We start from the raw sequence: 27,538 nt of genomic DNA, 5'->3' as shown, positions 1-27,538 counted from the left end.
GGTAACTGGAACTGATGAAGGCATATAGACAAACTTCACCTCATTTATAAAAGCCGATACACACATTACATGTAGATATTATGAATGCTGACAGCAGTTGCCAATCTACAAAAAGTTATGCTTCATAAATGATTTTTATTTTAGCTACTAATTACCAGCTATTATCAGCAGTTAACCATTTCAACTCCATTATCTGAAACATGGGTGATATGATATTTAAATTTTCTGTTAGATGGCAATATGATTTTCATAGTGAAATGTCATTTTCTAGATTCTGCATTTGAAAACTTGTTCTTATGCTATTAGCTCTATTTGGAGAGGCTGTGGAATCTTCTTTTTATGTACAGTCTTGGAGACATAGAACACTGTAGGAGAGGCTTTAAGTGTCATTGCTCAGACTTGCTTCTTCTTCTATCTCTGCTACTGGATGGTCAAAATGTAATAAGAAGCCCCAAGTTCTTTCCACTAAAGACAAAAATCATAATTTCATGTTCACAAAAAGATGGAGTGTATTCCCTGAAACTGTGAGCCACATAAATCTTTCCTCCCTGTATACTAATCTCAGTTGTCAACTTGATAACTTCTGGAATCTCATAAATACCTCTGCAGGATTTTCTTGATTGGGTTATTACAGGCTAAAAAAAAGCTACCCTAATTCAGGGACACAACTTCTGGAATCAGTGCTCCTAAAAGGACATAGAAGAATGAGGGTCCTGCTTTGGACTTGCTTGTCCTCCTTCCAAATGACAAGTTATTCCACTCTGCTTCTGAGGCATTCTTTTACTGGGAGTAGAGCCTACTTATTCATTTTCATTTTTTCACTTCTGTTGCTTTAAGAACCATGGCTACTATACCCCCTTAATGTTGTTTCTGTCAAGTATTTTGTCATAGCAACAAAAAATTAGCATAGACAGTGAATCCTGATCGCCAAATGAATAATTTGTTAATCATCTCCTATGAATACAAATTAGTATTTGCCTACTTGCCAAGCTACCAATCTAAAAGTCTCTTTCTTTCTATCATATTGGTTCCAGAATTTAAAATAAGTTTCATGTAGCTCTAGACTCCAGAGTACAGAATGAACTATGAACGTTGTTACTGGAAGAGGCATTTGGGATAACTATGTCAATTAACTAAATTTCATTCATTAAGCTGTATTTTTGTGACAGAATTTCACCTAGAAGACACCAAATAATATAATTATTTCCTCCAAGATTATGATATTACTTATGAATTTTATTAATCAGGTTTTCTTGTAAAATAAAAAGATAAGTACCAGTAAAGAAGTAGAAAAATTTAATGTTGTTATATCATCCTCAAGGACAACAAATGGTACAGCTGCTATGGAAATGAGCAAACTGAGGTAAATAAAAATATTAATAATCATAGCATAATATTCTTTAATCCTTATTATTTATCCATCTAAAATATAAGTATCTAGAAGAGATTTCTTGACTGCCATATTCAATACATTTCTCAGAATAATCAAAATACATAAACAACTTAAAAATCCATTAACAGATGAATTGATTAAATAATCATGATTCATATCTTGTCAGAGGGGCCACATGCCTTTAATCCCAGCACTAGGGAAGCAGAGGAAAGTGGATCTCTGTGAATTTGAGGCCAGTCTGGCCTACAAAGCTACACAAAGAAACCCTGTCTCGAAAAGAAATCAAGGTTTATATACAAATAATTGAACAGAACAGAACAGAATAGAATTCACCCTTAAGAAATACAGAGAAATCCTGCTACATTTGATTACATGGATGTACTTGCTAGACTAGTGGTTATATGAAAAAAGTCAGGTACAAAATGACAAATGAATAGTTCCATTGATATGAAGCATCTGAAATCTAATTGACTGAAATGATAGAGTGCTATGTTTCCAGGCACTAGAGGCAGATGAAAAGTTTTACATCATCAGATATAGCGCTTGACTGTGGGACATAGGAAAGCTATAGAGGTCTGCCATAGAACATTTTCCCTGTAGTTCTATGTGCACTTAACCATTCCTATGGTGGAGTGGATTGCAAACTTACGTTTTTTAAACACAGTAAAGAAATCTGATTTATAGGACTTGTTGGCTTTCAATAATTTCCCCATATATTGATATAGATATTTGGTATATAACAGTTTGAGGTATTTCAACATAAAATTCCAGAAAAGAGTCACAAAGATGATGTATCATATGTATCTCCCTTTGTAAATGTGAAGGAGAAATGCTAGTGATATCCTGTACAGAGGAAATGTCAATTTTGCTGTAATATCTATGCCCTTTCCTTGTCTGCTGCTTTACCTGTGTAATCTAATGAGTTCTCTCTAAAGTTAAAGTACTCAAGAATATTTATCTCCAGGCAAAAATTATATGGGTTTAATTTTACAAAAATTATGTACCAGAAAGTCTCTTCTCATTCTTCCTCAGGCATTTTTATTATTGCTATTCAGATAGCATATTCTATCACCCAGATACTTTCCCTTAAAATAGTTTCATGAGCCCCTGGATCTATTTTCTATTAATTGGTAAGAAAGCCAAGTAACATTAGCCAAGAAAAAAAGAATAACAAATATCTAGACATATATATTCTTACAATTTTATTTTTATCTACAAAGGTTAGTTATTAAATGATGGAACAATTCTGCAGTGTTCTCTAGATAGTGAAGAATTTGTGCCCTAGCATTCAGGGGCCTATTTGACCAATTTCCAGTGCTTATAAGGATAATCTTAGGTACACAAATTATAGAAGTTTATATGATTAATTCCATGATGTCTCATAACTTGTTCTTTAGTTGTTTATGGATATTGGGGATATAATAGGCTTTAGACATATAAAGTTCAAAATTCTTTATACAAGACTGGATTAATAGTTCAGAGTATATATGACTAACAAAATTTAGTACAACCTGAGAAGACATGGGGCATGGAGTTTGAGCAAAAATGAGTGAGGAGGAATTTTAATGTCAGAAACCATAATCATTTCAAGAACAAAAGAATGTATGCAAAAGTTGTGGTCAAGCATAGCTATATATTTGTGAGATAAGAGGGAGACGTACTTACTTGGAACAGTGCATATAGAACAAAAGTCAAAATTGCAATGAACAGAACTATGGGACAATGTTCATGCTCACATGAATAATCAGGACTTTATTCCTGGAACAAATATGATATGAGCAAATGGACTCTGTAAGCTAAATATAGTCATAGCAGATTATCAATGTGATTTTGCCTCTGACTCACTCCACATTATTGGCATTTCAGCCTTGACCAGTGACATATGCTAGTAATTGCTTATACTACCATCTCCAAGCCTCATGGGTCTGGCTATATTTGGGGTCTGTATTGGTCTCCAGGGTGACATTCTTGGAAGGAGGTGGAACATAAAACATATGGTTTACAGCAAAGCTTTTAAAGGGTCATTGGAGCACATGGTCATGCCTCTTCCTCTTTCTCTTCATTGTCACATGCTGCTTGCCATAGTGTGCTACCTCATAATGAACCCAGATGGAACAAGACTAAATTATATGCATTCATACTTCCAAGTCTAGCAATAAAGAGAAACACTTTTCTTTTTACAAAATGAGTATGTTGCATAATTTATGATAGTGACAGAGAACTGAAAACCTCATATTTTAGCTCATTGGGAGAACAGTTATTCAAAGGATAACAAGATTAGAATATGTACACTATAGTAATAGTATCTTCCATAGTGGGTCAAGATACTTTCATGGAAGACAGAAATCATATATATATATATATATATATATATATATATATATATATATATATATATATCTCTACTACTGGCTCACCACCCAAACAGATGAGTCCAGATAAGTGTAACTCCCATGCCTCATTAAGGAAACTTCTTTATACAGACAATAGAGAATGGAAGCTGTCATAGAAATCCACCATTGAAGAAGGGAGTTCTAACTTCTATATTTACAATATAATTCCTAAAGCTAAACATATCAAGCAATACAGCAAAGAAGGTACAGAATTATTGCAAGAGCAACAGGACCAAGATGCCTGCTTCTAGACAGTATCACACCCAGGGAATTATAATAATATAGTTACTTAAACAAGGCATTCATTATAACATCACCAGTCAACATAGGCAGTGTGGATGGAAGAAATTTCACCAAAAGCTGAAGTGCTGCAGGAAATCAATGATTATCTAGAGAAATAGAATCAGTTTTCTCCAGGGTCAATAGCCCTGAATTGTTAACCATTCCCAAGTGGTTAATCCCAAATACATGTACATGTGATCAACATTAACTAAGCTAATTAGATCATATCTGTGTTGTATTTTTACACTCACACAAATTATGTATAGCATATATGTTATATATAACAGGAAATCTCTCTCTCTTTCTCTCTCTCTCTCTCTCTCTCTCTCTCTCTCTCTCTCTCTCTGTGTGTGTGTGTGTGTGTGTGTGTGTGTGTAAAACAATAATACAGAAACAGAGAGTTTCAGAGGGAGTTGGAATGGAAGGTAGATGGAGCTGGACACTGAAGAGGGAAAAAGAGATGGAAATGATATAACTACAGTGCAAAATTGTCAAAATAATATTTTATTTTTTAAATAAGTAATAAATCCCTCTGCATTTATATATACTTATGTCTTTTAAAACCTAGAAAAGCTGAAATTTTATTGTAGTATCCAATCATTTTGACTAACTTGTCACCACTCCTTCTAAGCTTTGGTACCTGGCATACAACTGTGAAAGTCTAGAAACACAATTAAATAGTCAAAGAATAACTAAATGCACCAGCTCAAATTATAGTACTATCATGTGGGTCTGAGTGGTAGCAGTAGTGGATTGTATGTGTTCATCTTGGACCAAGCTTGGCATCGATCAATAATTTTTTTCTGATTTATTAATAAAATTTTTCATAGGTGGTAAGGCATTTATCTTTTAAATGTCTAGTAGAATGTGGAATGTTGAAGTGGAAAGAAAATAAAATCCTGACCTGCTTAATAAGTTATAAACATATTGTTAAACATAGGCCTATCATTATCTATTTATGGCAGTAAATTAATTCCAGTTCTCAGAATTATACAATTATCTGGTTTACCACAGTTACCAGCTGAAAACACTTATCTTAACTCTTGGAGAATCTATACATTAAATCATAAAAGCTCATAAAAGACTTAGTGAGATATCCAGTTAAGTGTGTTGAAGCCAAAAAAATTGAAATTTATACATTTGGGGCTGTCCTTGACTGTGTCTTTCCTCTGTATGTGTATCTTTTTTAAAAATTTAAATTAGAAACAACTTTGTTTTACATGTCAATTCCATTTCCCTCTCCCATCCTTCTTTCCTGCCCCCACCAACTCCCTATGCCATCCTATTTCTGCTCCCAAGGCAGGTTGAGGCCTTCCATGGGATATCTTAAAAGCCTGTCATATCATTTGGAGCAGGGCCTAGGTCCTTCCCACTGAGTCTATACTGAGACAGTATCCCTCTATGTGGAATGGGCTCTCAAAGTCCATTTGTATACTGGTGATAAATACTGATCCACTACCAGAGACCCCATAGATTGCACAGGCCTCCCAACTGACAACTACATTCAGGGTTTTGGATCGGTCCTATACTGGCTTCCCAGTTATCAGTCTGGGGTCCATGAGCTCCCCCTTGTTCAGGTCAACTGTTTCTGTGGGTATCATCAGTCCAGTCTTGATCCCTTTGCTCATCACTCCTCTCTCTCTGCAACTGAATTACAGGAATTCAGCTCAGTATTTAGCCTTGGGTGTCTGCTTCTGCTTCCATCAGCTAGTAGATGAAGGCTCATGTTTGTCTTTTTGTGACTGTGTTACCTCACTCAGGATGGTTTCTTCTAGTTCCATCCATTTAGCTGCAAATTACAAGTTTCCATTTTTTTCTGCTGACTAGTATGCCATCAGTAAACATTTCTTTAGTGAAATCTCTGCCATAATCTTAAAGAATTTTGGTGTGTTTTGATATACAAGTAGTAGAGACACTGTGTCTGACTATTAATAAATGACTTCCTGAAACTGAGAAGCTTCTGTAAGGCAAAGGACACAGTCAACAAGACAAAATGGCAGCCCACAGAATGTGAAAAGATATTCATCAACACCACATCTGACATACGACTGATTTCCAAAATATATAAACAACTTAAGAAGCTAGTCACCAAATAATCCAATTAAAATTGGGGTATAGAATTAAATAGATAATTCTCAATAGAGGAATCTAAAGTGGATGAAAGACACTTTCAAATGTGCTCAACAACCTTAGCTATCATGAAAAGTCAAATAAAAACAACTGGGAGTACCTTCTTGCTGCTGTAAGAAGGGCTAAAATCAAAAACAGCAGCAACAATTTATGTTGTAGAGGATATGGAGAAAGGGGAACATTCCTCCACTGCTAGTGGGATTGCCGAAAGGTACACTTTGGAAATCAGTATGGGGGATCCTCAGAAAAATGGGAATCAGTCTACCACAAGATCCAGCAATTCCACTCTCAGGTAAATACCCAAAAGATGCACATTCCTACAACAAGAACATCTGTTCAATTATGTTCATAGCAGGATTATTTATAATAGCCAGAACCTGGAAACAACCTAGATATCCCCCAACTGAAGATTGGATAGAGAAAATGTCTGCAGTTAGATTCCATTGGTCTACTTGTCTACTTTTGTGCCAGTACCAAGCTGTTTTCATTTCTATAGCTCTATATAGTAGAGCTTGAGGTCAGGGATGGTGATGCCTCCACAGGTTCCTTTATTGTAAAGGGTTGTTTTGGCTATTTTTTGTCCTTTGTTATTCCATATAAAGTTGAGTATTGTTCTTTCAAGGTCTGGAAAGACTTGTTCTGGGATTTTGATGGAGATTGCTTTGAATCTGTAGATTGCTTTCGACAAGATTGCCATTTTTACTATGTTGATCCTACCTATCTTAGAGCACGGAAGATCTTTCCATTTTTTGGTATAGCCTGTGTCTTTTTATAGACAAGTTAAGACCATTAATATTGAGGGAAATTAAGGATCACTGAGTGTTAACTCTTGTCTGTTTTGGATTTGGTGTTGGTAGTGGTGGTATTGTGTGTGGATTTATCCTGATTTTTATTCAATCTTTTGGTAACATGGGTTTATGTAGTTAACTTTTTTGGCTTGGAGTTTTCCTTCCAGAACTTGCTGTAGGGCTTGGTTTGTGAATACATATTGTTTAAATCTGGTTTTGTCATGGAATATCTTGTTTTCTCCATCTATATCTATTGGAAGTTTTACTGGGTATAGTAGTGTGGGCTGACATTTGTGGTCTCTTAGTGTTGGTAGAATGTCTATCTGTACCTTCTGGCTTTCAGAGTTTCCATGGAAAAGTCAGGTGTAATTCTGATAGATTTGCCTTTATAGGTTACTTGACCTTTATTACTTTGCTACTCTTAATGTTCTTTCTTTATTCTGTATGTGTTTGATGTTTTGATTATTATGTGATAAGGGAACTATTTTTTTTTTTTTTGATCTAGTCTATTTGGTCTTCTGTAATCTTCTTGTACTTTCATTGGCATGTCTTTCTTTAGGTTGGGAAATTTTTCTTCTAGGATTTTGTTAAATATGTTTTCTGTACCTTTGAGCTATATTTCTTCACCTTCTTCTATGTCTATTATTCTTAGGTTTGGTTTTTCAACGTGTCCCATATTTCCTGGATATTTTGTGTTAGAGCTTTGTTGGACTTAAGATTTCCTTTGCTCCATGAATCTATTGCTCCTAATGTATCTTCATCACCTGAGATTCTCTCTTCAATCTCTTGTATTCTGTTGGTTATGCCTGAATTTTTAGTTCTTGATAGTTTACCCAGCTTTTCTATTTTCAGCATCCCCATAGTCTGTATTTCTTTTTTCTTATTGGCTATATTTCAGCTTTCAAACCTTGCATTGTTTGAATTGTTTATTGTAATTCTTGGTTTGTCTTTTCCTCCATTTCTTGAATTTTTGTTTGTTTTTTCTTCCATGTCTTTAAAGGATTTTCTCATTACCTCTATGAGGGTCTCTATCATCTTCATAAAGTTGTGAGTAGGGTCATTCTCTTTTGCTTCAACTGTGTTAGGATGTTCAGATTTTGCCAGTATGGATTCTGTGGTGTCGTATTGATCTCTCTGTTCTTGACTGTTCAGCCAGGTCGGCTCCCCTGCGTTCAGGCCCCAAGCCTCAGGAGGCTCTGAGCAGGGCACTGGAAATGGAGGCAGAAATGGACCCATGCTTGCCTCCCTCCATGGGTGGAGGCAGAACTAGCACTACCATGCTGGCAGACTCTGGATGGGCTGGCTGCTCCACTGGGGTGGTTTCCCCCATTGTGTAGTCCCCAGGCCTCAGGAGGCTTCCAGCAGGGCCCTGAAAGTTGGGCTGGAAAGAGGCCCATCCTTATGTCCTCCCATGACGGGGGGGGGGGGGGGGGGTGCAGGACTAGGACACTGACAGACTCTGGATACCCTGGTCTGCCAGGACAGGTTCCCCTTTCGGTGTGTGTGTGTTTTTATTGCACTCTATAGATTCAGGTTTGAATTGTTCTGAGTTAAGAACTCTCAGTCCAGGTTGTATAGGGTACCTAAGTCTTACTGTTACATGCTTTTTTCCAAGCCCTAGTGGCTACTTATCAGAATCTCCTTGACTCTCAGACATTTCTTTTTAAAATAGATTGTTCTCTGATTCAATACATACTGTCCACAGTTTCTCCTCCCTCCATGCCTCCCAGTTCCCCCACCTCCCCGATTTCCCAGATCTACTCCTCCTCAAATTCCCTACAGAAAAGTGCTGGCCTTCAAGAGACAATCACCAAACATGACAAAACAAGATATAATAACACAAAAGCCCTACATAAAGGTGGACAAGTAGTGAAAGGTTCGGGGATTATGCTGGCCTGCCCCTGTTACCTGGATACAGGCAGTACCATAGTTAGCCCGGGGTTCCATGGGAACTAAGTCTGCACACAGGTGCAGAGGACAGATAGATCTTTAAAAGACAGATAGGTCTCTGCCCATTTACACTCTCTACACTCTCTACTCTTCTCCTCTTTTCTTTCTGCTTCTGATTCTCTTCACTCTCTCTCTATGGTAACAGGTCATGGAGGTCAGCCATTAGCCCTGTTTCTCTTCTCCTTTAGTATCCCTACTACGCTGGGCCTGTAATAAACTGCTTAATATGGTTAATATGTCTCCTAGTCTTAAGCCTCATCCACCTCTTTTCTTCTTTATTTCTAATTTAAGCAAAAATTTAGCAAGTAGGATGCTTTTTTGTCCATTTTTAAATTTTAATTAGAAACAAGATTGTTTTATATGTCAACCCCAGTTCCCTCTCCCCCCTTCTCCCCTGCCAACCCCAGTTAACACCCTACCTATCCCATACCATTTCTGCTCTCCAGGGAGGGTGAGCCCTTCCATGGGGGGTTCTTCAAAGTTTGTCATATCCTTTGTGATAAGGCCGAGGCCCACCCACATGTGTCTAGGCTCAGGGAGTATCTCTGAGGCTACTGTACACTTGCTAAATTAAGGCCAGCCAATTTTGTTTCCTCAATCAAAGTCTAACTTGAAGCCAATGAGTTTCAAATATAGTACTTCCTTTGAAATTTATAACTCACACATTTGTTTTGTAGTAATGAACAAAGACAAAAGAAATTGTGGTTTTCTTGGCATAATTCTGCCAGCTCTGAATTGCAGGTGAACATATCCCCAGATGTTGGCAGAGGAATATTTCATCTAGGCTACAGAGCATGTAAGCGGCCTTACCTTGTCAGAAACGTTGCCATCTAAGGTCATTGATTGTGTTCATTTATTCCTACAATTAAAGAATTAAAAGGCAGAAAATATTTCAGACACAATAAACAGCAACAGGTAACAATTGTTATTAAAAGTGAAGAAATATACAGAGAGAGTCAGGTGCATGAAGGGACTTATAAAATCAAAAGGATGCTCCTCAGAGGGGATGGAGAATCATTTCTATCTGGAATGATGGGAGCTTTAAGTGCTTTTGGAAGCCTGGGATGGTTAACTCTCCCCCATTTTGGATTGGTCAGTTTAGACAAAGGAAGGGAAACTGACAGGCCCACATATTCAAGCAAACATGTTCAGGACTGGCCTTGAATACGACTGACAATCTGGAGTGATCAGTAGAAAGCAATGCCCTGCTGATAGAAGAAAACCCATCCAACCAGGCCTTTGTCTCATATCAAGAGGATGAGGACAGTGCCAAAAGTTTTCTATCATTCTACTTATCTATGTCCCCTTTTCTCTGTCCTCTGTCCATACCTGCCTGCTTATCAGGGAGGTGTCCAGGCTCCTAGTCCCTCACATACATGCTCTATATCTCCTTTCTTCCTTTTTGTCTTTTAAAATAAGGAATATTTTCTTTCTACTTCCCTTTTGATCTCTCCTAATTATTAATTATTCTGAATTCCTTGTGTTTCTTTGTTCCAATTCTTGGTGAAGATCAAATCAGTCAATCTCTATGTCTCTCTCTCTCTCTCTCTCTCTCTCTCTCTCTCTCTCTCTCTCTCTGTCTGTCTCCCTACTTATCCCTCCCTTCCCCCAGCCACTCGTCTGTATAGAGCTCATTTGTTAACTGTCCACTTCATTTATAGAATTGAGACAGAGAGCAAGTGAATCTGAAATACAAAATTACCCCACCCCTGAGCCAAGTTGTAGGAACATAATAGTTTCTTTTAAAAATCTTTGAGGAAACAGCAAAAATAATGTATCCATGGGTGTCATGCCTTTCTTTTATTTGGTTTTCCAAATGTTTACTTGGTGAATCTATTCCTTGTAGAGAATGGCTGCTAGTTATTGCCATGTTCTGGATATTAGAACATAAAAATAAATTAAAATGATTACTGTATAAATGGTCCAGTCAAAGGAAGCATTGTTATAGCTAGTTCATTTAAAGCCTCTATATTAAGAGAAAACATCTATCTGAAAGTGTATTTTTTATGTCACTGTGGTACGATATTCTTGTACTGTTCATGGGGTGTTCAATTAAATCAACTGACTAAATGCACAGAGATACAGTAGAGATCACAGACAGATGCTGCTGTTTTGACTGGTTGTGTGTGTTTTCTGATCATCAAGAACATCCATAACTCTCCAAAATTATATATCTGAAGTTCTGATGTAAATGGCAAAGATAATTTTGCCTTCACTAAAAAGTATAGTAGTCTGCAGTGCATCACAGTGGAGACTAGAATTAGAAATATTTCAACCACACAAAGGTATAAAATCCATTATTCTATTTTCATGTCATCCCATGGGCAAAGTTCTCTAATTTGTCTCATAATTCAATTCTTGCTCATTTTCAGCTTTAAATAAACTCTTATCAACAAAAGTAAGTGCTTGGGAATCACAAAAATGCTAAAGGTTCCTGGTTTACTTCCAGACATTCATCACTTCCCAAAGGTAGTCTCATGTAAACTTGCTGCAAAGTTTATCAGCAAGTGACTTGATATGTTTCAAATCTATAAAGTTATCAAAACATTGATTTCTTACATCTAAAGAACTATACTGAAAGATTTATGCTCTTGAAATGAAGGGGGAAGTAACTTTTTACCAACAATTATGTCAGAATATACCTGATTCAGGTTTGTCCAGCCATCTCTACCTGCAACCTCCCCAGGCTTTAGTCGCTGTTTTGTTTATACACTCAAGTTGCTTCAGTGTCTGATCAAAGCACACCTCTTCTGTACCACAGCAGTGTAACCCCTAATTAATTAAAAAATTCAACTCATGTGTTAAAATAATTTAGAAGTTAGCTGGTATTATATCAGTGAAATAGAAAGGTTCTCTTTAAACAAGAAAAACAAAAGCAATTTTATTGTCCTGTACCAAATCTCCCAGAATACAGCAGAGGTTGAGAAAAGAAATTTATTGTGAAGAAAAACAAAAAGAAGAGCTGAATCACTGCTCTTATCTTACCAAAGACAAAGTCTATAAAATATTAAGAACTTTCAACTTGGGACTGGCTCAGTTTTGAGCTGTTAAGCTGCTGATGCCTTTTTTTTTTTTTTTTTTTTTTTTTTAGATTCTTAGAGACTTTCTCATGCCTAAATTGCTGCTTTTGCAGCTTTGTTTATGTGTAATTTTTGAAACACATCTACTCTTATGACAGAACAAGAAAAATATTGTGCAACTCAATATTAGAACAAATGAAGAAGTTTGTTCATCATGGCAAATCAAACACAGCCTGGAGTAAATGCTGTATCTAAGATTTGCATTGGCCAGGCATTGGTGGCACACACCTTTAATCCCAGCACTTGGGAGGCAGAGGCAGGCTGATCTCTGTGAGTTCGAGGCCAGCCTGGTCTCCAGAGCTAGTGCCAGGATAGGCTCTAAAGCTACACAGAGAAACCCTCTCTCGAAAAACCAAAAAAGACTTGCATTGATCTCTTCACAACTTTTTGTTCCTGGATGACTCCCTTTTCTTTCTGATGTTAGCTGTAGCTGCTGGGTCACACAAGACCTTATTTCCACGTGGAAGACTTGAAGACTGCCTTTCCTCAGGCACTTGAAGTCTCTTAACTGACAACCACAGTTAAGTAGTGATTACTTTGCTAAGATGCCTAGCCCCTTCCTGGAACAGAGGGTCAATGAGTGAATAAAAAGCCCAGGTTACCTGCCTAGAGTTGGTGAACTCTGAAACTATCTAATATACTCAACTTCCCTACAGGCATAGACAAGGTTAACTCTGAAGAAAACAGTCTGAACTCCATCACCTTGGCTACTCTCACCCATGTTTTCCTGAGCTGCTTCCTTCTATCTTAGGTCTTCCGTGGAAGTATGTCTCTGATAGCTTACACATGCATTCTCAATCTTGGTTTTCCAGAAGATAGAGCTGAGGCAACCATCTTCCTTCCTGCTGATTTAACACAGTCTGGCTACCAGTTCATAATTGCCAAATTTTGACAAACATCTAGCTGTTGCATATCTTTGGTATTTAAATGACATCTTGCTATGTAATGAGAGTGGGACACAGTGACTGTTGAGTTTAATAAATGCACACATGAAATATGCTTTCTATAGCTGCTTTGTAAATTCCCCCTCAAAGCATACCTATCCCCACTAAATAATAAATCTTTGGTGTAGAAGTTACTTTTTCCCAATTAGTAAATTTCAACATGCAGACAGATCTGGTTGCTTTGTTGTACAAGCATGACATCTTTTGAAATGTCTTTTAAACAACTACTGATTCCTTGTATACTTTAAATTACTCTCTAAAAAGAGAGTACAGTATGAGGAGTGAACTAGTGACCATAAAAGGATGATTTTCCTTATTCTACTTTCACTCTCCCAGTATAACAACTGTCAAAATTTGACATAGATAATTTTAGATTGAATATACATACCATATGCCAACATTCATAAATATGGGCATACATATAATTCATCTTGATATGCTCATTTTCATGAAATTTGTTTATATTGTCCATATCTTTTTTCAGCTACCTTCCTTTAATGTAGAAACATGTTGCTTCCAACCTTTCTCCACTTGAGAACAAGGAGATCTGCCTCCATTTTTATCAGTAAAGGATCAATGATCTTCCTCTTGATCTGTCAATACTTTGCTTTATGCCTTTGTACAACTGAAGATGTGGATAGAGATTTTTCCAATAGAGGTCTAAAATCTTGGAAATGTACCTAATGATTATTGGTAAATGTTTGAATTCAAAAGTAACCCAACATATTTAGAGAATTCTACCATCCTCTCTAAATGTGAATACCCAGTTTCTCATGAATAATCCCTCCCCAATTTATTTCTATTTTCAACTTCAAAGTAGTGTTGATATATGTACGTATAGAATAGCTTCTGCATCCTTGATTGTGAGTGTAGTATAACTATAAATCAAGCTTACAAACTAAATAAACCTTACATTATTGGTAATAAATACACACATATACACACAAGCACACACACACACACACACACACACACACACATATATATATATATGCTGTTGTTTGTCTTTACATTGATTATTTTTAAATAATAAAATATTTTAGCCTTATTATTAAACAATTATATTTCTGCCATCACTTATTTTTCAACTTTTAAAATTACATTCATTTATGTATTGTGAGACAGGGGTTGTCTTTGCTAAGGTACTTACATGGAAGTCAGTGGTTAGCTTGCAGAAGTGGGTTCTCTTCTTCCATATGTTGGTCTGAGAGATTGAACGCAGGCTATTAGGCTCAGCAAAAGCACTTTTCCCCACTCACCAGCTGCCTGGCTTGTATTTCCTCTATCACTTCTGAATGTTACTTCATTCCTAAAGTGACACACATTCTCCATTGAACATTATTTTCATGTAAAATTTTATGTTGTATTTGCTGTCTTCTGATCATATTGTTTTTCTTAAATATATGAGTGATAGGTGAATATAAGTGTGTGAGAAGAGAGTGGGCATAGTAGGAATTTGGCTCTTTTTACCCTGGGAATGAATATTAGCCTGTTATAGCTGCTCAGTCATCTGCTTATTAACTGTATTTTTTATATAGAAAATTGATGGAGGATACATTGACTCTATCTGTTTGTTTCTTTTCATTTGGAGGGCTTACTTTTTCTTCTTGATCTGTTGCCTCAATTCCCACACAATGTTCTTAAGACATCTGTGACTTTGTTGTGTCTGACCATGTGGAGGAAGACAAGAGCACGGTCATTTTGCCAGTTTAGGGTTTGTCAAAAATAACCTTGTTCATTTCTTCCTTTCTAAAATCTCTTACTATATGAAGTCCTTGATGTTTTGGGAAAAATACACATTTTCCTACTGTTTCTAAAACCAAACTGTACTGTGTGGTGGTTAGTTTGCCATGTGAATCAGACATATGCAGACTGTGAAGTGTCTTAGAATTCTTAATCATCTTAGATATAAATAAAACTTCAATTTGATATATTTTCTGTAGATATTTGTAGTCCACAAATCTTTCATCATGATAATAAAATGAACACCCCAAATAGAAACTAATATGCAATCTAAAACTTTGTAAAAATGTTCATATTATTAAAATTCAATTCTCAACTCTGTCTCAAAGACAAGTCGCTGCCCCACTACAGATTCTGGGTGTAATAAGAGTGGGGAAAGCTTCCTCTTTCTTCTATAATGTTTTCTTTAATGTGGCCTCTACACTCATGTCTGTTGACAGCTTCCATCCTAGGCTTAGTAGTTGTGCTGAAATTTAAGGGTTAAATAGGATCTTTATCTTGTTGTAATCACAGCTAGGCATTATACTCTGGCTTTCTCAGTATTGCTCAAGCTCTTACTGATGTCATTGACCCTATGGGATTCCCATTTAGCTTGCAGCTCTTGGAATGGAACAGCTAAGGTAGGTCCTTCTGGTTACCATCTTATCCAAATATTGAGTTGCTTTGTGTACACCTGGTCTCATAGAACCCAGTGTCAACCCAAGAAACTCAGCTTCTGCCTGATAATCACTTGAGTACCTGCTTTCAACATGAATGGAAAACAGACTGTGAGGAGTATTCCTGCCAGCTTAACCAGTATGTGTCCAGGCAAGAACCTCTTTCCTCCACGACTTTTTGAATGTGCTATTAGTGTGCTTTCCTAGCTGAGACACTTCCATGTCAGCCTTTGGTGTGCTCTTCTCCCCTGGCTTTCTCTCCTTCATAGCACTCTAGGGGGTAACTAAAGTTACTTGATTTTACATGGACCTCCTGAAGCTTGATTCTGTGCGACAGAAACAACTCCTTGCACATCATGATGACTGTGTTCTGTGTGAATGGAGGCCCTGGAGAAAACCAGTGTGTCCCCATGGATCTTGCCCCCTGGGGGTGTGCAACTGGGAAGTCTCTGATCTGTTCTGCATAGTATGACCATTTCACAATAAGGCAGAGTGGGCCAGGGCTGTACAGAAAGGACAATTCAGCACATGTCCTCTAAAGATAATGAACTGGTATTCAAGTCCTTTGTCTTAGTGAATTTTGTAAGTGTGAGGAACTCCATGTCTTCCTTTTGTTTTTTTCTGTAGTGAATTTCCTCGGGCAAACAGATGCCTAACAAAAACGAGAAAGAAGATGAAAACAGGTGTGAAATACTTAGGAGAAAAAAATGTCATTCTTCCTGCCATTTATTTTCTTGTTTCTAGCCTCTCCCTCTTCTGCTTATTGGGACAGCTTTTTACTTCAGATAAAGATGGGAAATTTCCAGTTCATGTCAACTAGTATTTCTACCACTAGATGTTAAAAAGCAGTGACAGGGAAAACTGCAATATGATTTGTTTATAACATCCCATATTTTAACTTGGCTAGTTTTCATAACAAGGATCCATCTGCATTTCAGTTGCACAAATAGAGTATCTGAGGCACTGATGTATATGGAGATTGTCCCAGGCTATGAATTAACAAGCATCACAGTCAGGGCTGAAACCTCCATGTGAGGAGACATAAAGCAATTCAGCTTTCCTTGGATTTTTATTGTATTAATTTGTTTTGTTTTGTTTGCTGTGTTTTTCCACAGAGGATTTTTTTTATACCTAAGCTGGCCTTGAATTCACTATGTAGCCAAGGATAGGCCTAAACTCCTGATCTTTCTGTCTCTACTGGCTGCTATCCCTCCCTCTAACAAAACTTGTGCTACCTAAAAGGAAAAAAATGTATTTCAAGCTATTTTAAAAGGTTTCTCTGTTCTTGTAAAGCAGTGCTGTGTGCAATAAATGTCATACTGTCCTGTACTTCAGCATCAGTAGAGTTTTGAGAAATTTTGTAGCTGGAATTTCTTTCCAGTCTGGTCCAGCTGCCTCTTTGCATCAAGTAAATACACAAACACTTATATTAAGTATAAAATTTTTGGCCAATGGTTCAGGCTTCTTATTGACTAGCTCTATCTTAATTATTAACCAATTTCTATTAATCTACATATTGCCACAAGGCTGTGGCTTACCCATAATCCAGCATGTTACTCTTTGGGCAGCATAGAGTCTCTTGACTGCCTATCTCTGCCTTCCTTTCTCCAGCCTTCTCCTCATCTGGTAGTCCCACCTAGCTACTGGATAATCAATATTTTCTTCATCAACCAATAAGAGAAATACATATACAGAAGGACATCCCATCAAAATTTCTTTCCTCTGGGCATTTCTGGAGTAAATTTAAGATCTAATATGTGAAAGCCATAAGCTGTGTTTTATAAGGATGGCTTTCTGGGTTTTTAGGGTAGAGTACATTTTATTGAATATTATTTTCTCTCTCTCTCTCTCTCTCTCTCTCTCTCTCTCTCTCTCTCTCTCTATCACACACACACACACCAGGGTGTGCATATGGAGGTCAGAAAATTACTTTTAGAAGTCATTTCTCTCCTTCCACTTGTGAGTCACAGGCACTGAACTCAGACCATCAGCCTTAGCAACAGAGCTTTACCCACTAAGCCATCTTACTACTTGATACCATATTGTCTTCATCTTCCAATTACAGACTGATGGTGAAGCTTCATAAGGGTCATGGTGTTGGTTTTGTACTACATTTTAAATTTACTCAATATCTTAGTATTTCCTAGGAGAAAATGTGACATTCTTTTTAAAAATAAATAGTTAGACTTAAGGATGCTATTGTACTTGGTCAACTACATTTAATATTCAATTTTCCTTGGAGTTTACTCTCCTGTCAGAAGCATATACTCTGGGTGACCACATGAACTTACACATCATGGCTCATGTTTTGATACATCTTGTCAAGTTAAATCTTATGAGATTGGGTATGTCTGAGTGTATGTAAATATATTCACCACACACAGAGACACTGTGAGGTGGTTAGAGAGAGTGTCAGAATCCCTGGAACTCTTGTTATAGGCTCTTGTGAGGTTCCATGTATGTTCTAAAACAAAATTTCTCAGCCACTGAGCCCACCCTAGACCCTGAACTGAGAACTTTCGAGTGATGGTTCTGTAGACTAATGGAGGGGTCATTCACAAGGGCATGCAATCACTAGCTAATATAAAGAATGCCTTTTTCTATGCTTCAGCAGCACTTGTTAAAGAGGAAAGTGCCTCACTTAAGAGTTTAGCATGTCTTTGTATATGGTAATTTGTGTGTGTGTGTGTGTGTGTGTGTGTGTGTGTGTGTGTGTGTGTGTGCTGATGTGTGCATGCAATCATGTATGCACACATGTGCCATGCACATGCACTTTGGTTGGAGTAAACACATGCAGGTTAGAGGATAACCTTAGGTCTCTGACCATATCTCCAAATCTTCCATCTTAACTTGCCATAAGATTGAGTGTTTGCTGATGAATATACCATGCTAACTCTCTTGAGATCTTCCAAGGATTCAACAGTCTCTACTGTCTCCATGTTACTAATGGAATGTTGTGTTCACCATGTCTGCCCTTATGTAGGTTTTGGATAATAGGACTCAGGTCAATGTGCCTGTGTAGCAAGGGATTTGCTCACTGGAATATCTACTCAGGTTCAAATTCAGCATCCATGAAAGAAATCATAAAAGGAGATTTTACTGTGTTTATTGAATAAAGCAAATTTGAATGTTTACTTAAATTCTTTATGCATATGGGAAATGAGAGGATTTGACTTACATATGCATTGCATTAGATTTCAAGCAGGGTATTAATGCATCTACCATTTGAATTTTTATCTTTTATTATTTTAAGATGTATACTGCCTTACTCTTAACACTGTTTTCCCCAATATACTATAGAAAAATTAAACTTATTTCTTCTGTCCAACAATTCTTGATTCAGGTCCCATCAGAAAGTTTGTACTATATAGTGTACACTCTCTCACCACACTTCAGACTTTCTTATTCCCTCTAAAACAGTGTCTGAGATTTATGGTCCAACCATAGCCAGCTTGTTTGTTGCCCTCCATCAAGGCCGGAAAGTGCCCCCCCAACCCTGCTCTCTAATAGCATAATGAAGCTCAAGATCTGTTGCACCCCTTGTAAAAGATCTTCTGCTGTTTCTTACCTAGGGCTTCCACTGTGAGCCTCATCTTTGATCATAAGTTGTACTACTATGCACACTGCTCATCAGTCACTTAGCTAGCACATAGATTAGTACCTTGTGGTCTGGCTACAGCAGTAGAAATACTACAGTAAGCCTTGGGTATTATTACCGCCTAGCATTGCATTTTGGTATCTGTGTCATTCGCCTAACTTCATCTCATGTCAGCATCCTGCACCATTTCATCCTCATAGGAGTGAAGAAGGCAGCACAGAAAGATGTGGGGAAAGGAGGGGTTGGGCTTCAAATAGCTTCTATTTCCACAGATTATTATAATGATACCATTTTTTATTGATTTTAGTTTTGACAATGCTTAATTAATTATAGTGTGTATAGTAAAATACAGTGTACATAGGAATCAATGTCCTCAGTGGCTTTGGGCATCCCCTGGAGAAATTGAAATATCTCTTCCAGAACTTAGGAGAGCTACTATAATTTTAGAGACTTGAGTAATTGTCCTGTAGAAGAAGCCTGTGGTGTGTGTGTGTGTGTGTGTGTGTGTGTGTGTGTGTGTGTGTATACTTATACTGAAAACATGCTTCTGTTTTGAATCTGGTATTTCATTTGTCTTCACCTTTTACCTTAATAGTTACTATCAGTTTTAGTTTTAAGATGTTTTCATTTGTGAATTTATAATACAACTATTTTTTAAATATTCAAGGTTATAATAGTTCAATAACACTTTCATGAAATCATTTCGTAGCAATTTTTTAGCACTTATGATGTCCCATTTACATTTCTGCAAAACCCTTGATGTGGAACTTATAGGTCTTGTTGCAGTGAATGTGATGGTATGAGAACCTGACATATGAGTTACTATTAAAGATGCTTTCCCTTTTCCTGTTTTGTCTTCAGCAACTTGTTACAACTGTGCTTTGTGTAAGTTGATTGTAATTATTATTTACCTTTTGGGATTTCAAGCAAGACAAGGCTACATTTGTAGACAAGACCAACTTAGAAATTGTTATGAAAATTCAGTCTGGCCTCAAACCCACAATAAACCTCCTGCATCATAGTCTTGAGTAGTAGGAAGGCAGACATGAACCACCATGCCTGATTTACTTGGTTGTGTTTTGACTTGCTGACATTTAGAGATTAAAAGTCTCATTGCCTTTTTCCTGGTATTTTAGGTCACTTTTATTTGGTGAAAATTTGACTTTACGGATTTTGAGACTTATCCTTAAAATCCCTCTGCTATCTTTCTCTTATAGGTTTTTCATATGGTGATTTTGGCTTAAGTACTCAGTATGTTCAATGCATTGTTTCCCATAAGCAGGGAGCATGGAGGGGAGTATGCAAAAGAGATTTAAACAACTTTTCTGAGAGTACAAAAAGCTGACTTTCTTCTTTGTTTTTAAGGTTTATGGTATCTTTTGAGAATTTCATAGGATGTATTTTTTATGTTCATTCTGCCTTCCTATTTTTTTCAAGATCCTCTCCACATCCTAGACATGCTTGTTGATTGTTATCTAACTCTCTCTCTCTTTTTTTTTTTATTTTAACCAATAAAGAATCAGGAGGCAGCTATTGGGATGCAAATCTGCTAGCTCAGAGAGGCAGTGAAAACAGCTGGCTGCTTCCTCCTCTGCCATTGTCCCAGAAAGAGAATTTACTGCCACAACTTCTCAAACAAATACTTCTCCAACTGGATGGACTCAATCTCTTTCTCTGTCTCTCTGTCTCTCTGTCTCTCTCTCTCTCTCTCTCTCTCTCTCTCTCTCTCTCTCTCTCTCTCTCTCTGTCCTCCTGACTTCTTTCTCCTGCTCTCTGTGGCTTTCTCAACTGGTTACTTGCTCCAGCTCTCAACCTATGGGATCTATGATTGATTTTATTTAATTCTGTTTACAATGTTCCAGCAGAAAACTTCTAGATTAGTGGTATGTGCTTAGGGCTGAGCCTCACCACAGCTAGAAGCCAGTTGTTCCAGTAACTATTCAATCTCAGGGATCACAGTGTGATCAAATATCTCACAACACATGATAATTTTTAATTTATTTAAAATGTACTTAGTCCTTTTTCCTGTCTCTGGTTTCTTGATCAGTAAGATTCTTTCTTTCCTCTTTTGCTGTATTTTGCTTCATCCATAATATGTAGTGCCCAAATTCTAAAACCCCCAAATCACCAAGAGACCCATTTCAATGCAAAAGCATAGAGTAGTTGTTTAATGAGCTAACCCCATTAGCTCTGGCCTTCATTGCAGCAGATGGTTGGAGAAAGACCCTGGGAAAACACAAGGTGGGGAATATATCAGATAGCCCAAAGGGGGGTGTCTAGTGGTAGGCACAGTCTCAGGATTGGTGCAATTCCAGGCTTGGGTAGCCAGTCCTGTGTTGATTGGTCAACTGGTTGTAATGGCCCATATGCCCTCCCAGGGCAGTTGCTATGCTCTGCATGTCACTGTTGTGTACTTTTAGGTAAAGCACAGCCATGCCAGTTAATTTCTGATTGGTTCCTTACCATGAGGGTATCTGATCTCCTAGTGTGTAGGACAGGAGGAACAAGGTCAGGTGAGCACATGTTACCCTGTCATGGCTGCTAAAACAAGGGGCTTGTCCCTTCAGCTGTACATTTTACCCCAATTATGCCATAGAAAAATTAGAATTACCAAAATCTGTAAGTATTACCATGTTACCTGAAGTATGAGAAACACAATTGTAATATACTATATATTACCTTTGCTAGGTAAAATAATTCAACAACAAATAAGAACTATAGTTGTGAAAAATAGCCTGTCTATATCCACACAGGTTTATGGAGCCATGGGATTCAAATAGGAAAAAGGAATTTTTTCTAGCATGAATTGTCTGTGGGATAACCACATTTTTTTGTCTGTGGAAAAGTGAACACCAGTCATAAGCTGAAATGCAAGTGGGTGTTTATTGTTTTCCAGGTATGAGAAAAGGCCTGGTACTTATCAATTCCAAGTCTGTCACTAGACCAAGAGGAGTTATTCAGTCCTTACTTCTAAAACGTTGCATTTGTGCTAGCTTAGGACCACCTCTTAACCTTAAAGGAGAGCATGCCTGGGAATGCTCTAATAATGTGGAAAGCAGATAGTCTTTTAAAGATCTGACTTCCTAATGAACAAGATTTACTTTTTGTGATATGTGTGTATACATATTTGTGTTGGGGTATTTATGTTATGCTACTTTTTAAAAAACATAAAAAGAAGTCAGTGATGACAAGTGTGCAGTAGAAAGGTGGCCTTCACTCAGCATTCAGAGTGGTGTGCATTCAATTAATAAATATTCTTCATAAAATGTTAGTAGATATGTCAGACACTTAAAACTAGTAAACACTTTGGTTTGGCAATTTCACTTCAGGGAAAATATGTATGTTTTATTTTCATTTCATATGGGAAAATAAAATTAAGCCTAGACTTCTCTGTACATCTTATGATTGGGAGGGGTTGCAATTATATGGGCTATCTCTTGGTCCAAATCCTAATTCTGTCCATTTTAAACCTTGTTCCTCATTGGCTGTGCCTCTTGATTGTGAAGAGATAGAAAGAAGAGCCTGCAAAATTTTGAATCAAACTTTATCCTGTTTTTTCTCTAGTGTATTACTCAGCAAAATCTTTGTTTTGCAAAAGCACTTTGAATTTAGTTTAATTTTATTGCAACTGTCATACACTAACTAATGTAAGTGCTAGAAGCCCGGTGTGATGTGATGATATTAAAACTACTTACAGTGGAAAATTCAACAAAATCCATGATACAATATTTTCTATATCATTTAAAAGTTACTCATACAGCAAAATATATTTAAACATAACAATGAGGAAACACTGGAAATGAAAAATAATTATTATATTTGTCTCATTGAAATGAAGTGAATTCTTTTCACAAATACTACAGATTTTTTTCTTTTTCTGTTTTTTTTTTTTTTTTCTTTTTGGTTTTTCGAGTCAGGGTTTCTCTGTGTAGCTTTGGAGCCTATCCTGGCACTCACTCTGGAGACCAGGCTGGTCTCAAACTCATAGAGATCTGCCTGCCTCTGCCTCCCGAGTGCTGGGATTAAAGACGTTCACCACCAGTATATAAAGAGCATGTGAAACTTACTTCCAATGTTGATCATTGAGAACAAAGCTCTTATAGACCTGGAACTAGCTCTTGTAGACCAGGCTGGTCTCGATCTCATAGAGATCCACCTGCCTCTGCCTCCTGAGTGCTGGGATTAAAGGCGTGCGCCACCAACACCCAGCCAAAAGCAAACTTTTGGTCAGGTATTGTAATGCATGCCTGTAGTTCTCAGAGACTAGGGGAAGGCAGGAAGATGACTAGTTCAAAGCTACCCTGAGTTCAGAGCAAGACTCATTCTCAAGAAAAAAATTCAAATTTGAAATTATAATTTTAATAAGTATTTTCTAAAGTTGTATTTCTGAAGCATGGTAACAAAAAGCATCCAGTTACTGCTTTCAAAACTCTTGACTCAGACCAGAGTGTTTGGGTCTCTCCTCAGAATTCACAGACCCTCTGGAGCTGTAATCAATCAGCTATAATGCAACTTCTAGGAGTTATATGTTTAGCACACTTGAAAAAAATGCTTTTATTTACTTTTCTTTGTAGTTATGTGTGTGTGCATGATTGTCTGTGTGTGCAACATGTATGTACAGTGCACACAGAGGCCAGAATAAGAAGTTGTGCCCTGTGGAACTAGAATTACAGATAGTTATAAGTTGCCATGAGGATTGTCTGCAAGAGCACAAAGTACCCTTAATCACTCAAGCCCCAGCAGGCCTTTTGAACTCCAACTCTACCATTTAAAAACTGATTTGTAATGAATTTCATATTGTCTGCAGTCTTCACCTTTTTAAATTTCTATAATGGAAGTACTTATTTAAGTTGTGAAGATCACTTTTAAAAGGTATCTGGTAGAAGACAAAGTGGGAAATAGCCTTAAACACATTGTCACAAGAGACAACTTCCTGAATAGAACACCAATAACATAGGCACTAAGATCGACAATTAATAAATGGGGCCCCATGAAATTATAAAGCTTCTGTAAGGCTCAATAGAACAAAACAGGAGCCTACTGAATGGAAAAGATTTTCACCAAAGCCACATTTGTCAGAGGGTTGGTTTCCAAAATATATAAAGAACTCAAGAGAGTAGACATCCAAACCCCAAATAATCCAATTACAAAACAGGATACAGATCTAAACAGAATTCTCAAAAGACAAATCTCAGATGGCTGAGAAGCATGTAAAGAAATGTTTGACATCCTTATCAGGGAAATATAAGTCAAAACAATTCTGAGATATGACCTTACACATCTGATTAAGATCAAATACACAAGTGACAGCTCATGCTGGAAAGGATGTGGAAAAGGGAAACATTCTTCCACTGCTGGTAGGAGTGCAAATTTGTAATCACTTTGGAAGTCAATATGGCAGTTTCTCAGAAAATTGGGAATTGATCTACCCAACACCCAAGCTATTGTCCATATACCCAAAGGATGTTCAATCATAACACAAGGATGCTTACTCAACTATCTTCATAGCAGCTTTATTCATAATAACCAGATCCTGAAAACCACCTAGAATATCCCTCAACTGACAAAGTGGACAAAGAAAATGTGGTACATTTACATAATGAATTATTAAGCTATAAAAAATAATAACATCAAGACATTTGCAGACAAATGGATGGAACTAGAAATACACATCCTGAGTGAGGTAACCCAGACCCAGAAACACAAACATACTATAGTTTGTACTCATTTATAAATGGGTATTAAAAGTAAAAGATAACCATGCCATAGTCCACAGACCCAGAGTGGTTAGGTAATAAGGAGGGCTCAAAGGGGGATGTTTGGAGCTCCCTGGAAGGGAAAATAGAAGACATTTTGTGGGTGGACTGGGGGTGGGGTTGATGGTAACATGAGGTATCAGATGGGAGGGATAGAGGAGGAGAGTACTGAAAGAGATGATTTGAAACAGGGGGCATTTCAGGGTGAGGCAGAAATATGGTGCAAGGGAAACTCCCAGGAATCTACAAGGATGACACCAGCTAAGACTGTAAGCAATAGGGGATACATAGCCTGAGCTGACCATCTCCTATGACCAGGCAAAAGACCAGCGAGGGATTGGGAACCAAACCAGTCATATAACCTTTGACCTACAATTTGTCCGACCTATGGGATATTTTGGAGTAAGTGTGGCACAGAGAATCAAGAGTGCCAAATCAATGACAATTCCAGCCACCGAATCATGACATGAGAGTCAGTTCACCCCTGATACTTCCTGGAGTGCCAGGACCCAGAAGCTGAATGGCCCAAAGACCTAAGATAAACCCAAACACAACTAGAGAAAAAATATGTCAATATAATGATGCCTAATGACATTCTGCAATACTTACACATTGCTGTCTAGCCGGATTTTAATCAGTGAGGCTTTATCCAACAACTGATGGAAACAGATCCACACATTAGGCTGGGCTCAAGAAATTCTGCTTGAGACAGGGAAGAAGGACTGTAGAAACTAAAAGAGTCAGGAACATCACAAGGAAACACACAGAATCAACTAACTTTTGCTTATATAAGCTCACAGAGACTGAATCTACAACCATGGAGACTGTATAGGACTGACATAGGCCATATATATATATATATATATATATATATATATATATATATATGACAGTTGTATAGATTGATTTTCTTATGGGACTCTCAAACAGCGGGGGCAGGGTCTGTCTTTGACTCCTTTCTTGGTTTCTGAGACCCTATTACTCATATTAAGTTGCCTTGCCCAGAAAGTCTTACTGCAATTTGACATACATTTTTTGTTGTTGTTGATATTCATGGGAGGCCCACCATTTTCTGAATAGAAATGGAATGGAAGATAGGGGCAGGGAAAGGGGAATGGTAACTGAAGTTGAGATGTAAAATAAATAAATATTTTTTTCAATCAAAAAAAAGGTTCAATGGCATGTAATATGACTAGGCACAATGAAAACATATGAAATAATATATTACTTAAAATTAAACAAAACAAAACAGGTAATAAAAATTGTGAACATCATAAACACTCCAGCTATTATGAAAATCACAGCTCTTGTTCCAAAAGAAAATTAAGAAATAATTTATTCTGAGCCATACATGAGTTACCAAGGCCTGGGAACTCAGATTTAAGTTGCCCTGAATAGCATATTCTCCTATGGAAGTAGTCACATGAATTTTAAAAGCCAACAATAAATTAGTGAATTCTTGAAACACATTGTAGTACTATATTGTTTATAATTTAATAAAGCTCACCTCAGGGTTCAGGATGCAAAGCTAGTCACAAGTCATAGAGACCAAGCAATGGTGGTACACACCTTTAATCCCTGGACTCAGGAGACAGAGGCAGATGAATCTCACCGAGTCTAAGACCATCCTGGCCCATACAAGAGTGAATCAGTCTAAAAGAGTAACAGAGCTCAGGCTTTAATTCCATCACTAAGGATGTATAAAATGAAGGACAAAGGAACTAATGTAAGATTCAGTTTCCAGATAGGGAGAACATTGCTCTCTGGGGATTCATGGACACAGGATAATCCATTTCAGTCTGAGGTAAAGGAAAGAGCTAGTGGCTGACTACTTCACTTTTCTGATCTTCAACTTGAACCTCAATATCCATCCCTGGGTTATGTTATTTGTATCACAGTTCATCGGTAACAACATCAGCTAGGTTGGTCCCAACAATACAGAGAAAATACTATTTCAGATGCTATCTGATGAAATTCTTAGCTTTTGGTTTCATAATGTTTATACAAATTATAAGCTTGACAATCTAGAATCACCTGAAAGTTTTTCCGGAATGTCTGTGGAGATTATATTGATTATGTTAACTGAGGTGAGAAGACTGGCATACTTTGAGTAACATTATTCCCTAGGCAGGATATTTGGCACAGTATAAGAGTGGAGTAAGCTGAACATTAACTCTCCTCTTCTGATGGCAAACTTAAAGTAACCAGCAACCTTTTACTCCCCCTAACAATGTGAGTTCCCACTATGATGGATTGTGATATGGAACCTCAACAAAAATAATCTCTCTGCCTATGAAGTTGCTTCGGTCAGTGATACCACTCTTAGGCATTTATCCAAAGGAGTTCAGTCATACCACAAAGACATTTGCTCAACAATGTTCATAGCAGTATTACTTATAATAGCTAGAACCTGGAAACAACCGAGATGCTCCTCAACTGAAGAATGAATAAGAAAAATGTGTTACATTTGCACAAAGAAGTACTATTCAGAGGTAAAAAACATGATGACCTCATTAAATTTTGAGGCAAACGGAAAAAACCATCCTGAGTGACAGAACCCAGGCTCAGAAAGACAAGCATGGTATGCATTAACTCATAAGAGGCTATGAGATGTAAAGCAAAAGATAACCAGACTAAAATTCACAGCTTTAGAGAAGCTAAGTAACAAGAGGAACCTAAGTGGGACACTTGGAGCACCCTGGGAAGGGAAACTAAATGATATGTACAGGGCAAACTCTGGTGGTGGGCGGTTGGTAAGGGAAGAGGAGGATGAGAAAAGGACGGGAAATGATGGCCTTGGTGGGGAGGTAGGCAGTGAAAGAGCA

Source organism: Cricetulus griseus, chromosome 8, assembly GCF_003668045.3.
Source record: "Cricetulus griseus strain 17A/GY chromosome 8, alternate assembly CriGri-PICRH-1.0, whole genome shotgun sequence".
Lineage (NCBI taxonomy): Eukaryota > Metazoa > Chordata > Mammalia > Rodentia > Cricetidae > Cricetulus > Cricetulus griseus.
This window is presented reverse-complemented; position numbering follows the sequence as displayed.